Genomic DNA, 13569 nt, shown 5'->3' on the forward strand with positions numbered 1-13569 from the left:
AGAAAAAAGAAAAAACAATAAGGAAATAGAAAACATACAATACTCTCAACTAAATTGACCTAATTTATTTGGGTCTTTTCTGTTTGTTTTGTTTTTGATAGAGAGCAAATGGGAGTAGGGAGGAGGGTCAGAGAATGAGAGAGAATCCTAAGCAGGGTCCCCGCTAAGAGTGGAGGCTCATGTGGGGCTTGATCCCATGACCCTAGGATCATGGCCAAACCCAAATCAAGAGATGAGCTACCCAGGCACCCCTCTCTTTTCTGTTTAATAAGTCTAGTTAGGCAGTTATCAATTTTATTAATTCTTTCAAAGAACCAGTTCTTAATTTTGTTGATCTATTCTACTGAGGTTTTTTTTTGTTTGTTTATATATTGCTTATTTCTGCTCTAATCTTTGCTATTTCCCATTTATTGCTGGCTTTAGAATTAATTTGCTGTTCCTTTTCTAGTTCCTTTAGGTGCAAGGTTAGGTTGTGTATTTGAGACTTTTCTTGCTTCTTATTTCAGACCTGTATTGCAATATACTTCCCTCTTAAGTGACTTTGCTATATCCCAAAGTATTTGGACTGCTGCTGTGTTTTCATTTTCATTTGCATCCATATACTTTTTAAATTTCTTCTTTAATTTCCTGGATGACTCAGTCATTCTTTAGTAGGATGTTCTTTAACTTTCATGTATTTGTGGTCTTTCAAGTTTTTTCTTGTGGTTGACTTTAAGTTTCATAGCGTTGTGGTCTGAAAACATGCATTAAACCTTTCAGAATTAAAAATAAGTTTAAATCTATGTTTTGTGTAGATATTTTTTGATCAGGCTGAGGAAGTTTTCTTATATTCCTAGTCAGCTGAAAGTTTTAAAATCTTGAATAAATATTGAATTTTCCAAATGCTTTTCTGTATATATTGAGCTTATGATATAATTTTCTTTTTTATTCTGTTCATATGATAACTTACAATAATTGATTTTCAAATGTGGAACCGACATTGTATAACTGGGATAAATCCCATATCATGATATATGATCTTTTTGTATATTACTGATTGTACTTTATGAATAATTTATTAAGATTTTTGAAAAAAATTTTAAAGTGGGGGGTTTGGGGGGCTCAGTCAGTTAAGTGTCCAACTTCAGCTCAGGTCATGATCTCACAGTTCCTAGGCTCAAGCCTCGTGTTGGGCTCTGTGCTGATAGCTTAGAGCCTGGAGCCTGCTTCAGATTCTGTGTCTCCCTCTCTCTCTAAGTGTCCATCAACTGACCAATGGATCAAGAAGATGTGGTTCATCTATACAATGGAATACTACATAGTAATGAGAAGGAATGAAATCTGGCCATTTGTAGCAATGTGGATGGAACTTGAGGGTGTTATGCTGAGTGAAGTCAGGCAGAGAAGGACAGATACCATATGTTGGCATGTATAGGTGGATTAGGAGGAACCTAATGGAGGAGCATGGGGAAGAAGAAGGGGAAAACTAGTTGGGGAGAGGGAGAGAGGCAAACCATGAGAGACTCTTGAATGCTAGGAACAAACTGAGTACTGATAGGGGTGGGGGAGAGGGAAACGGGGGTGATGGGGATGGAGGAAGGCACTTGTTGGGATGAGCACTGGGTGTTGTATGGAAACCAACTTGACAATAAACTATTTAAGAAAAAAATACAAAATGCTAAGAAATCACACACATACACATGTGCACACACGAGCGGAAGCACACACACACACACACACACACACACACAAAATTTGTGACATTGAGTCAACCAAAGATATTGGTTAGATAAAACACAAAAAGCACAAACCTTAAAGAAAAAATGTTATTTTGTGTTATAAATATTAAGAAACTCTGTTCCTCAAAACACACTAAGAAAATGAAAAGATAAGTCTCAGACAGGAGAATATATTTCCAAAACATTTATCTGATAAAAGACTTATATTCAGAATAAGATATAAAGAATTGTTACAACACAGCAAGAGTACAAATAACCCATTAAAAATGGACAAAAGATTTGGACAGACACTAAATAAGATATATGGACAACAAATAAGCACATGAAAAAAAGGGCCCAATATCATTAGTCATCAGGGAAATGCAAATTAAAACCACACTGACATACCAACTACTACTGTATAACTACTATGCAACTAATAAAATAGGTAAAATCTAAAAGACTAGGAATATCAAGTATTTACCTAAGAGTAAAGAAGACATATTCCCATATAAAGACCAGTATGGAAATGCTTATAGAAACTTTATTCATAATAACCCAAAGCTGTAAATAACCAAAAAGTCACCAATTGGTGAATGGATGAACAAAACGTAATATATCCATTCAGTAGAATAGTACTCTGAAATAAAAAGATACAAACTACTAATACATGCAACATGATGGGTGAATCTCAGTAACATTATGTTAAGTGAAAGAAACCATAAATAAAAGGGCATATACTATAGGACTTTTATTAAATGACNAATTTATTAAGATTTTTGAAAAAAATTTTAAAGTGGGGGGTTTGGGGGGCTCAGTCAGTTAAGTGTCCAACTTCAGCTCAGGTCATGATCTCACAGTTCCTAGGCTCAAGCCTCGTGTTGGGCTCTGTGCTGATAGCTTAGAGCCTGGAGCCTGCTTCAGATTCTGTGTCTCCCTCTCTCTCTAAGTGTCCATCAACTGACCAATGGATCAAGAAGATGTGGTTCATCTATACAATGGAATACTACATAGTAATGAGAAGGAATGAAATCTGGCCATTTGTAGCAATGTGGATGGAACTTGAGGGTGTTATGCTGAGTGAAGTCAGGCAGAGAAGGACAGATACCATATGTTGGCATGTATAGGTGGATTAGGAGGAACCTAATGGAGGAGCATGGGGAAGAAGAAGGGGAAAACTAGTTGGGGAGAGGGAGAGAGGCAAACCATGAGAGACTCTTGAATGCTAGGAACAAACTGAGTACTGATAGGGGTGGGGGAGAGGGAAACGGGGGTGATGGGGATGGAGGAAGGCACTTGTTGGGATGAGCACTGGGTGTTGTATGGAAACCAACTTGACAATAAACTATTTAAGAAAAAAATACAAAATGCTAAGAAATCACACACATACACATGTGCACACACGAGCGGAAGCACACACACACACACACACACACACACACAAAATTTGTGACATTGAGTCAACCAAAGATATTGGTTAGATAAAACACAAAAAGCACAAACCTTAAAGAAAAAATGTTATTTTGTGTTATAAATATTAAGAAACTCTGTTCCTCAAAACACACTAAGAAAATGAAAAGATAAGTCTCAGACAGGAGAATATATTTCCAAAACATTTATCTGATAAAAGACTTATATTCAGAATAAGATATAAAGAATTGTTACAACACAGCAAGAGTACAAATAACCCATTAAAAATGGACAAAAGATTTGGACAGACACTAAATAAGATATATGGACAACAAATAAGCACATGAAAAAAAGGGCCCAATATCATTAGTCATCAGGGAAATGCAAATTAAAACCACACTGACATACCAACTACTACTGTATAACTACTATGCAACTAATAAAATAGGTAAAATCTAAAAGACTAGGAATATCAAGTATTTACCTAAGAGTAAAGAAGACATATTCCCATATAAAGACCAGTATGGAAATGCTTATAGAAACTTTATTCATAATAACCCAAAGCTGTAAATAACCAAAAAGTCACCAATTGGTGAATGGATGAACAAAACGTAATATATCCATTCAGTAGAATAGTACTCTGAAATAAAAAGATACAAACTACTAATACATGCAACATGATGGGTGAATCTCAGTAACATTATGTTAAGTGAAAGAAACCATAAATAAAAGGGCATATACTATAGGACTTTTATTAAATGACATTGGTAAAGTCAAATACTATATAGACAGAAATTAGATTTGTGGTTGCTTAAGATGAAGATAGATTACAAAAGGCCATAAGGGAACTTCTTGCAGTGATGAAAACGTTCATATCTTGACTGAGGTGATGATTATACATCTATATACTTTATCAAAACACATCAAACTGTACACTTTTTATTTTATTTATTTATTTATTTATTTTTACAAATAGTTTATTGTCAAATTGGTTTCCATATAACACCCAGTGCTCATCCCCACAATATCTCCTCCATGCCCATCTCCCCCCTCCCCCCACATCCATCAGTCCTCAGTTTGTTTCTCAGCATTCAAGAGTCTCTCATGGTTTGTCTCTCTCCCTTTCTCCCACCATTTCCCCCCTTCTTCTCCCCCATGGTCCTCAGTTAAGTTCCTCCTAATCCTCCTATACGTGCAAACATATGATATTTGTCCTTCTCTGCCTGACTTATTTCGCTAAGCATAACACCCTCAAGGTCCATCCATGTTGCTACACATGGCCAGATTTCATTGTTTCTCATTCCCATGTAGTATTCCATGGTATAGATAAACCACATCTTGATCCATTCTTCCGTTGATGGACACTTAGGCTCTTTCCATGCTTTAGCTATTAAAACACATCAAACTGTACACTTAATAAGTGAATTATATTGTGTGAAAATTATCCCTGAAAATTGTGACTAAAATACTAAAGTCAAACAGCAATAGGCCTGATGCCATACAGTGTAAACTCAGTCTGCCAGCCTGTGAGTGAAACCATTTAGCATTTTTTAGAGAGAGATAAAAGTACAATGGTGTTTCGGGTTGAGTTTTAGTTGTTTTATTTTGTTTTTTGATTAAAAACTGACTTAAAGCCAGCAGCCAGTCCTAGGACATAGCCTTGAGAGGGTAAATGGTTGTGGAGATCCTCTACAGATTTTACAAAAATGAATATTAAAGCCTCTATATAAACCGCTCTCCATGCGCTCAGTGTATTGAGGCCAGTTTGCAAACCAAGACTCCCCAGGATTTGAGGCCTACCTCAAGAAACAAGCCAAAGTACACATGGTGGAGAGTCCCAAATACCACTACAAATAGGGAAATAAAATATCCAAAGTCTCAACAAGAGAGACCAAGAGACACCATTAAAAGAACAATTCCTAAACGGATAGGCCCTGGACAGTCAAAGAGCCTTCTTTAGTACAGCAGCACTTGCAGGTGCAGAGTGCAAACAAGCTTTTAAAACTAACAAAAGATAGAGAGCTAATAAAATGACAAAACAGAAGAACTCTCCTCCAAAGAAATTCCAGGAAGAAGTGACAGCTAAAGAACTGCTCAAAACAGGTATAAGCAGCATAACTGAACAAGAATTTAAATAATAGCCATAAAACTAATTGCTGGGCATGAAAAAGGCATGGAAAACATTACAGAAACTATTGCTACAAAGACTATGGAGCTTAAAAACAGTTATGATGCATTAAAAAAACGCTATAAATGAGGTACATAATAAAATGGAGGCGTCAATGCACGGATTGAAGACGCAGAGAGAAGAATAGGTGAATTAGAAGACACAATTATAGAAAAAGAGGAAGCTGAGAAAAAAAGAGATAAACTGATCCAGGAACATGAAAGGAGAGTTCGAAAACTCAGCGATACAATCAAACGGAAAAAAATCCGTATCATAGGAATTCCAGAAGAGGAAAAGAGAGGGAAAGGCAATGAAGGAGTCCTTGATCAAATTATAGCAAAGAACTTCCCCAATCTGGGGAAGGAAACAGACTTTGAAATCCAAGAGGCACACAGAACTCCTTTCAGACATAACTTGAATCGATCTTCTGCAGTACATGTCATAGTGAAACTAGCAAAATATAAGGACAAAGAGAGAATTCTAAAAGGATCTATGGATAAAAGTGTCCTAACATACAAAGGAAACCTATCAGAGTGGTGAGAGACCTATCTACTGAAACTTGGCAGTCTAGAGACTAATGGCAGGAAATCTTCAATGTGATGAACAGAAAAAATATGCAACCAAGAATCCTCTATCCAGCAAGCTTGTCATTCAGAATAGAAGGAGAGATAAAAATATTTCCAAATAAACAAAAATTGAAAGAATTAGTCACCACTAAACCAGCACTACAAGAAATCCTGAGGGGGACGCTATGAGGGGCAAGGAACATAAGGTACCAGAGACACCACTAAAAGCATAAGTCCTACAAAGAACACAATGACTCTAAACCCATACATTTCAATAATAACACTGAATGTAAATGTACTAAATGCTCCCATCAAAAGACATAGAGTAACAAAATGGATAAAAAAACAAAATCCATCTATTTGCTGTCAATAAGAAACTCGTTTTAGATCTGAGGACAGCTTCAGATTGAAAGTAAGGGGATGGAGAAGTATCTATTATGCTATAGGAAGTCAAAAGAAAGCCAGAGTAGCTATGCTTATATCAGACAAACTGGACTTTAAAGTAAAGACAGTAACAAGGGATGAAGAAGGGCATTCTATAATAATTACAGGGTCTATCCATCAGGAAGAACTAACAATTATAAATGTCTATGTGCCAAATATGGGAGCACCTAAATACATTAAACATTTAATCACAAACAGAAACAATCTTTGGATAAGAATGTGCTAATAGAAGAGGACTTTAACACTCCACTTACAAAGCAATGGATAGATCAACTAGACAGAAAATCACTAAAGAAACAATGGACTTAAATGACACATTGGACCAGATGGATGTGACAGATATATTTAGAACTCTACATCCTGAGGCCATGGAATTCACTTTCTTCTCAAATGCGCATGGCACATTCTCCAAGATAGATCACATACTGGGACATAAAGCAGTCGTAATAAATATAAAAGAATTGACATCATACCATGCACACAGATCACACTGCTATGAACTTGAAATCAATCACAGGAAGAAGTCTGGAAAACCTCCAAAAACATGGAGGCTAAAGAACACCCTACTAAAGAACGAATGGGCCAATCAAGCATTTAGAGAAGAAATTAAAAATATAGGGAAACAAATGAAAATGAATATAGAACAATTCAAACTCTATGGGATGGGGCAAAGGTAGTCCTAAGAGGGAAGTACATTGCACTCCAGGCCTATTTCAAGAAATTAGAAAAAGCACAAATAAAAAATCTAACAGCGCACCTAAAGGAACTAGAAGGAGAGCAACAAGAGCACCACAGACCCAGTAGGAGAAGAGAAATAATAAAAATCAGGGAAGAAACAAACAATATAGAAACCAAGAAAACAGTTGAACAGATCAATGAACCAAGAGTTGGTTTTCTGAAAAAATAAACAAAATTGACAAACCTCTAGCAAGGTTTCTCAAAAAGAAAAGACAGAAACTCAGACAAAATCATGAATGAAAATGGACTTATTAGAACCAACCCTTCAGAAATACAAGCATTATCAGGGAATATTATGAAAAATTCTATGACAACAAATTGGGTAACTTATAAGAAATGGACAAATTCCTAAACACACACACACTACCAAAATTCACATGGGAAGAGATAGACAATCTGAACAGACCCATAACTAGTGAAGAAATTGAATCCGTTATCAAAAATCTCCTAAAAAATAAGAGTCCTGGGTCAGATGGCTTCCCTGGGGAACTCTACCAGACATTTAAAACAGAATTAATACCTATTCTTCTCAAACTCTTCCTAAAAAATAGAAATGGAAGGAAAACTTACAGACTGGTACGAAGCCAGCATCACTTTGATTCCCAAGCAAGACAGAGACCCTGCAAAAAAAAAAAAAAAAAGAGAGAGAGAGAGACTACAGACCAATATCCTTGATAAATATGGATGCAAAATCCTCAACAAGATACTTGCATATCGAATCCAACAGCACATAAAAGAACTGTCCACCATGATCAGGTGGAATTCAATCCTGGGTTACAGGGCTGGGTCAATATTCACAAATCAATCAATGTGATACATCACATTAAAAAAAGAAATGATAAAAACCATATGATCCTGTCAATAGATGCAGAAAAAGCATTTGACAAAATACAGCACCTCTTCTTAATAAAGACCCTCAAGAAAGTTGGGATCTAAGGAACTTACTCAAACACCATAAAAGTAATCTATGAGAAGCCCTCAGCTAACATCATTCTCAACAGGGAAAAACTGAGAGCTTTCCCCCTGAGATCAGGAACACGACAGGGATGTCCACTCTCACCATTGTTGTTTAACATAGTGCTGGAAGTCCTAGCATCAGCCATCAGACAACAAAAGGAAATAAAAGGCATCAGAATTGGCAAAGAAGTAGTCAAACTTTCACTTTTTGCAGACGACATGATACTCTACCGAGAAAACCTGAACAGACTCCACCAGAAGCCTACTAGAACTGATCCATGAATTCAGCAAAGTCAGGGTACAAAATCAACGTACAGAAATCGGTTGCATTTTTATACACCAATTATGAAGCAACAGAAAGAGGAATCAAGAAACTGATCCCATTCACAATTGCACAAAAATCCATAAAATACCTAGGAATAAACCTAACCAAAGATATAAGAGATCTGTATGATGAAAAGTATAGAAAACTTAGGAAAGAAATTGAAGAAGACACAAAGAAATGGAAAAACATTCCATGCTCATGGATTGGAAGAATAAATATTGTTAAAATGTCATTACTACCCAAAGTAATCTATACATTAAATGCAATCCCAATCAAAATTGCACCATCATTCTTCTCAAAACTAGAACAAACTCCTAAAATTTGTATGGAATCACAAAAGACCCCAAATAGCCAACATAATATTGAAGAAGAAAACCAAAATGGAAGGCATCATCATCCCAGACATTAGCCTCTACTACAAAGCTGTAATCATCAAGATAGTAAGGTATTGGCACAAAACCAGACAGGCATACCAATGGAGTAGACTAGAGAAGTCAGAATTGGACCCATGAACGTATGGCCAACTAATCTTTAACAAAGCAGGAAAGAATATCCAATGGAAAAAAGACANAGAGCAAACATGAACTATTGGGACCTCATCAAGATGAAAATCTTCTGCATGGCAAAGGAAACAATCAATAAAACATATAGAAAACTGATGGAATGGGAAAAGATAGTTGCAAATGACATACTGGATAAAAGGCTAGTATCCAAATTCTATAAGGAACAAACCAAACTCCACACCCGAAAAACAAACAATCCAGTGAAGAAATGGGCAGAAGACATGAACAGGCATTTCTCTAAAGAGGACATCCTGATGGCCAACAGATACATGAAACAATGCTCAGCGTCCCTCATCATCAGGGAAATACAGATGAAAACCACACTGAGATACCACCTCACGCTGGTCAGAGTGGTGAAAATGAACAAATCAGGAGACTCTAGATGCTGGCAAGGATGTGGAGAAATGGGCACCCTCTTACACTGTTGGTGGGAATGTAAACTGGTGCAGACCCTCTGGAAAACAGTTTGGAGGTTTCCCAAAAAGTTAACAATAAAACTCTCCTATGACCCAGGAATAGCACTGCTAGGAATTTTCCCAAGGGATACAGGAGTGCTGAGGCATAGGAGCATATGTACCCCAATGTTCATAGCAGCACTCTCAACAATAGCCAAAACATGGAAAGAGGCTAAGTGTTCATCAACTGACCAATGGATCAAGAAGATGTGGGTCATCTATACAATGGACTACTACATATGGCACTGAGAAAGAATGAAATCTGGCCATGTGTAGCAACATGGATGGCCCTGGAGGGTGTTATGCTGAGCGATATACGTCAGGCAGAGAAGGACAGATACCATATGTTGGCATGTATAAGTGGACTAGGAGGAACTGAACAGAGAACCATGGAGTGTAGAAAGGGAACAATGGTTGGAGAGAGGGAGGGAGGCAAACCATGAGAGACTCTTGAATGCTGAGAACAAACTGAGTGCTGATGGGGGTGAGGGAAAGGGGAAGGGGGGTGATGAGCATGGACAAGGCACTTGGGATGAGCACTGGATGTTATATGGAAACCAACTTGACAATAATCTATTTAAGGAAAAATACTGATTTTAAGCTTGTCACAATGCTAAATTCCTCAGTGGTATTGGAATTTGCTCTTGCCTGGAATAACAGGAAGATAAACTGCTTCTAGTGAGAGATGGCAGAAGAGAGTGGCTAAAGGAAAAACATGATTACAATGAGATACCACTAAATATCTACTAGAAAGGCTAAAATCCAAAATACTGACAATACCAAATGCTAATGAGAATGTGAGGCAACAGAATTCTCATTCATTGCTAGTGGAAATGCTAAATGGTATAGCAGCTTTGGAAGACAGTTTGGCTACTTTTTAAGAAGCTAAATATAGTCTTACCATATGATCCAGCAATCTTGGTCCTTGGTATTTACTCAAATGAGTTGGAAAACTTAAGTCTACACAAAAACTGGCATATGAAAGGCTATAGCAGTTTCACTCATAATTGCTCCAAATTAGGAAGCAACAAATATGTCTTCAACTGGTGAACAGATAAAAATACCATAGTATATTCGTAAAATGAAATGTTATTCAGCAATTTAAAAATGAGCTATCATGCCACAACAGGGCATGTAGAAACTCTAAATGCTTACTGTTAAATGAAAGAAGCCAATCTAAAATGCTACATATGGTATGATTCCAATTATATGACATTCATGAAAAGGCAAAACTATGGAGACAGTGAAAAGATCAGTGATGCCAGAGGCTCAGGGAGGAAATGGAACAGTAAGGGATATGAGATGGTGCACAGGGGATTTTTAGAGCAATGAATCTATTCTGTAGGATACTTAATGATTGATACATGACATTATTCATTTGTAAAAACTGTGCAACAGAGTGAACTCTAATGTCAACTATGGATTTTTTTTTTTAATTTTTTTAATGTTTTTTTTTTTATTTATTTCTAGGAGAGAGAGAGAGAGAGAGAGACAGCGTAAGCAGGGGAGGATCAGAGAGAGGGGGAGTCACAGACTGAAACAGGCTCCAGGCTCTGAGCTGGCAGTCAGCACAGAGCCCGACGCGGGGCCTAATGTCAACAGTGGATTTTAATTAGTAATAATTTTCAATACAAGCATACTTGATTTATTGTGCTTACCAGATATTTCATTTTTCACAAATTGAAGGTTTGTAGCAACCCTGCATCAAACAGGCCAATCAACAACATTTTTCTAAAGGTATGTCATCATTTTGTGTCTGTGTCACATTTTGGTAATTCTCACAATATCTCAAACTTTTCCTTATTATTATATTTTTATAGTGATCAGTGATCTTTGATGTTATCATTGTAATTGTTTTGGGACACCACAAACCACACTTATATAAGATAGTGAACTTAATAGATAAATGTGTGTGCTTTGACTGCTCCACCAACTGGCCATACCCTCATCTCTCTCCCTCTTTTCAGGTTTCTCTATTCCCTAAGATACAATATTCAAATTAAACAAGTTAATAACCATACAATAGCCTCCAAATGTTCAAGTGACAAGAAGAGTCACACATTTCACTGTAAATCAAAATCTAGAAATGATTAACGTAGTGAACAAGATATGTCAAAAACTGAGAAAGACTGAAAGCTAGGCCTCTGGGCCAATTAGCCAGGTTATAAGCACAAAGGACTACTTCACAAAGGAAATTAAAAGCACTACTCCAACGAACATATGAATGATTTAAAATAAAAATTTTTTAAAACAGAACAACCTTAATGCTGAGACGGAGAAAGTTTTAGTGGTCTAGATAGAAGAGCAAACCAGCCACAAATATTCCCTTAAACTAAAACCAGAGCAAGGCCCTAACTTTCTTTAATTTTATTAAGGCTGAGAGAAGTGAGAAAGCTACATAAGACAAGTTTGAAGCTAGCAAAGGTTAATTCATAGATTTAAGGAAAGAAGTTATCCTTAAAACAACGGATTTACCTGTACAGATGAAACACTCTGATATTAGAAATAGATGTCATCTAAGACTTTCATAGCTAGAGAAGTCAGTGCCTAGCTGCAAAGGACAGTCTGATTCTCTTATTAGGGGCGAATGGAGCTGAGACTTTAAGTTGAAGCTAATTCTCATTTAACATTCTAAAATTCCTATAGCCCTTAAGAAGTATGCTAAACCTACTCTGCCTGTTCTGTAAACGAACAACAATGCAAGGATGACAACATATCTGGTTATGACAAAGTTTATTGAATATTTAAACCCACTGCTGAGATCTACTTTTCAGAGGAAAAGATTCATTTCAAAATACTACTGCTTGGGGTGCCTGGGTGGCTCAGTCAGTTAAGTGTCCAACTTCGCCTCAGGTCATGATCTCGTGGTTAGTGGGTTTGAGCCCCGCGTCAGGCTCTATGATGACAGCTAGTTCAGAGCCTGGAGCCTGCTTCGGATTCTGTATCTCCCTCTCTCTCTGACCTTACCCTGCTCACGCTGCCTCTCTCTCTCTCTCTCTCTCTCTCTCTCTCTCTCTCTCAGAAATAAATAAAAACATTAAAAAAGTAAAAAAAAATACTACTGCTCATTGACAAAGCACGTGGCTCTGATGGAAATGGGCAACAAGAGTAATGCTGTTTTCATGCCTGCTAACACAATACCCATTCTGCAGTCTATGATTTAAGGAGTAATTTCAAGTCTTACTATGTAATAAATACATTTCATGAAGCTATTGCTACCATAGACAGTGATTCCTCTGGCATCTGGGCAGTCAATTAAAAACTTCCTGGAAAAATTCATCGTTCTTGTTGCTGCAAAGAACATTTGGAATTTAAGGGAAGAAGTCAAAATATCGACATGAGGAGGAGTTTGAAAGAAGTTGATTCCAACCCTCAAGACTTAAGGAGAGGAAATAACTTCAGATGTAGTGGAAATAGGAAGAAAACTAGAATTAAAAGTGGAACACTAAAAGGGGTGGCTCAGTTGGTTAAGCATCCAACTTTGGCTCAGGTTATGATTTTGCAGTTCATGGGTTAGAGCCCCTCAGCAGGCTCTATGCTGACAGCTCAGAGCCTGGAGCTTGCTTGCTTCAGATTCTATGTTTCCCTCTCCCTCTGCCTCTCCCCCGCTCATTCTCTGTCTCTCTCTCTGTCTCAAAAACAAATAAACAATAAAAAATCTTTTTTTCTTTAAAAAAAAGTGGAGCATGATGATGTTACTGAATTGCTGCAAACTCATGATTAAACTTTAACAGATGAGGAGTTGCTTCTTATGAATGAGCAAAGAGAGTAGTTTCTTGAGATGGAATCCATATCAGATGAAGATTCTGGTAAGATTGTTGAGATGATAAACAAAGGAGTTAGAACATTACATAAACTTAGTTGATAAAGCAGTAATAAGGTTTAAGAAGATTGACTCCAATTTTGAAAGAAATCCCACTGTGGTGTAATGCTATGGAACAGCATTGCATGCTGCAAAGAAAGTGTTCATGAAAGGAAGAGTCAATCAATATGGCAAAATTCATGATTGTCTTACTTTAAGAAATTGCCACAGGTCATTTCATCCTAAAGCATCAGAATACACATTCTTCTCAGGTGCGCATAGAACATTCTCCAGGATAGATCACATACTGGAACACAAATCATCCCCCAACAAGTGCAAAAAAAATATCTTGCATATTTTCAGACCACAATGCTATGAAACCTGAAATCAACCACACAAAAAAAATTGGAAAGACTGTGAATACTTAAAGATTAAAGAACATCCT

The sequence above is a fragment of the Crocuta crocuta genome, unplaced genomic scaffold (assembly GCF_008692635.1).
Source record: "Crocuta crocuta isolate KB4526 unplaced genomic scaffold, BGI_CrCroc_1.0 scaffold393, whole genome shotgun sequence".
Lineage (NCBI taxonomy): Eukaryota > Metazoa > Chordata > Mammalia > Carnivora > Hyaenidae > Crocuta > Crocuta crocuta.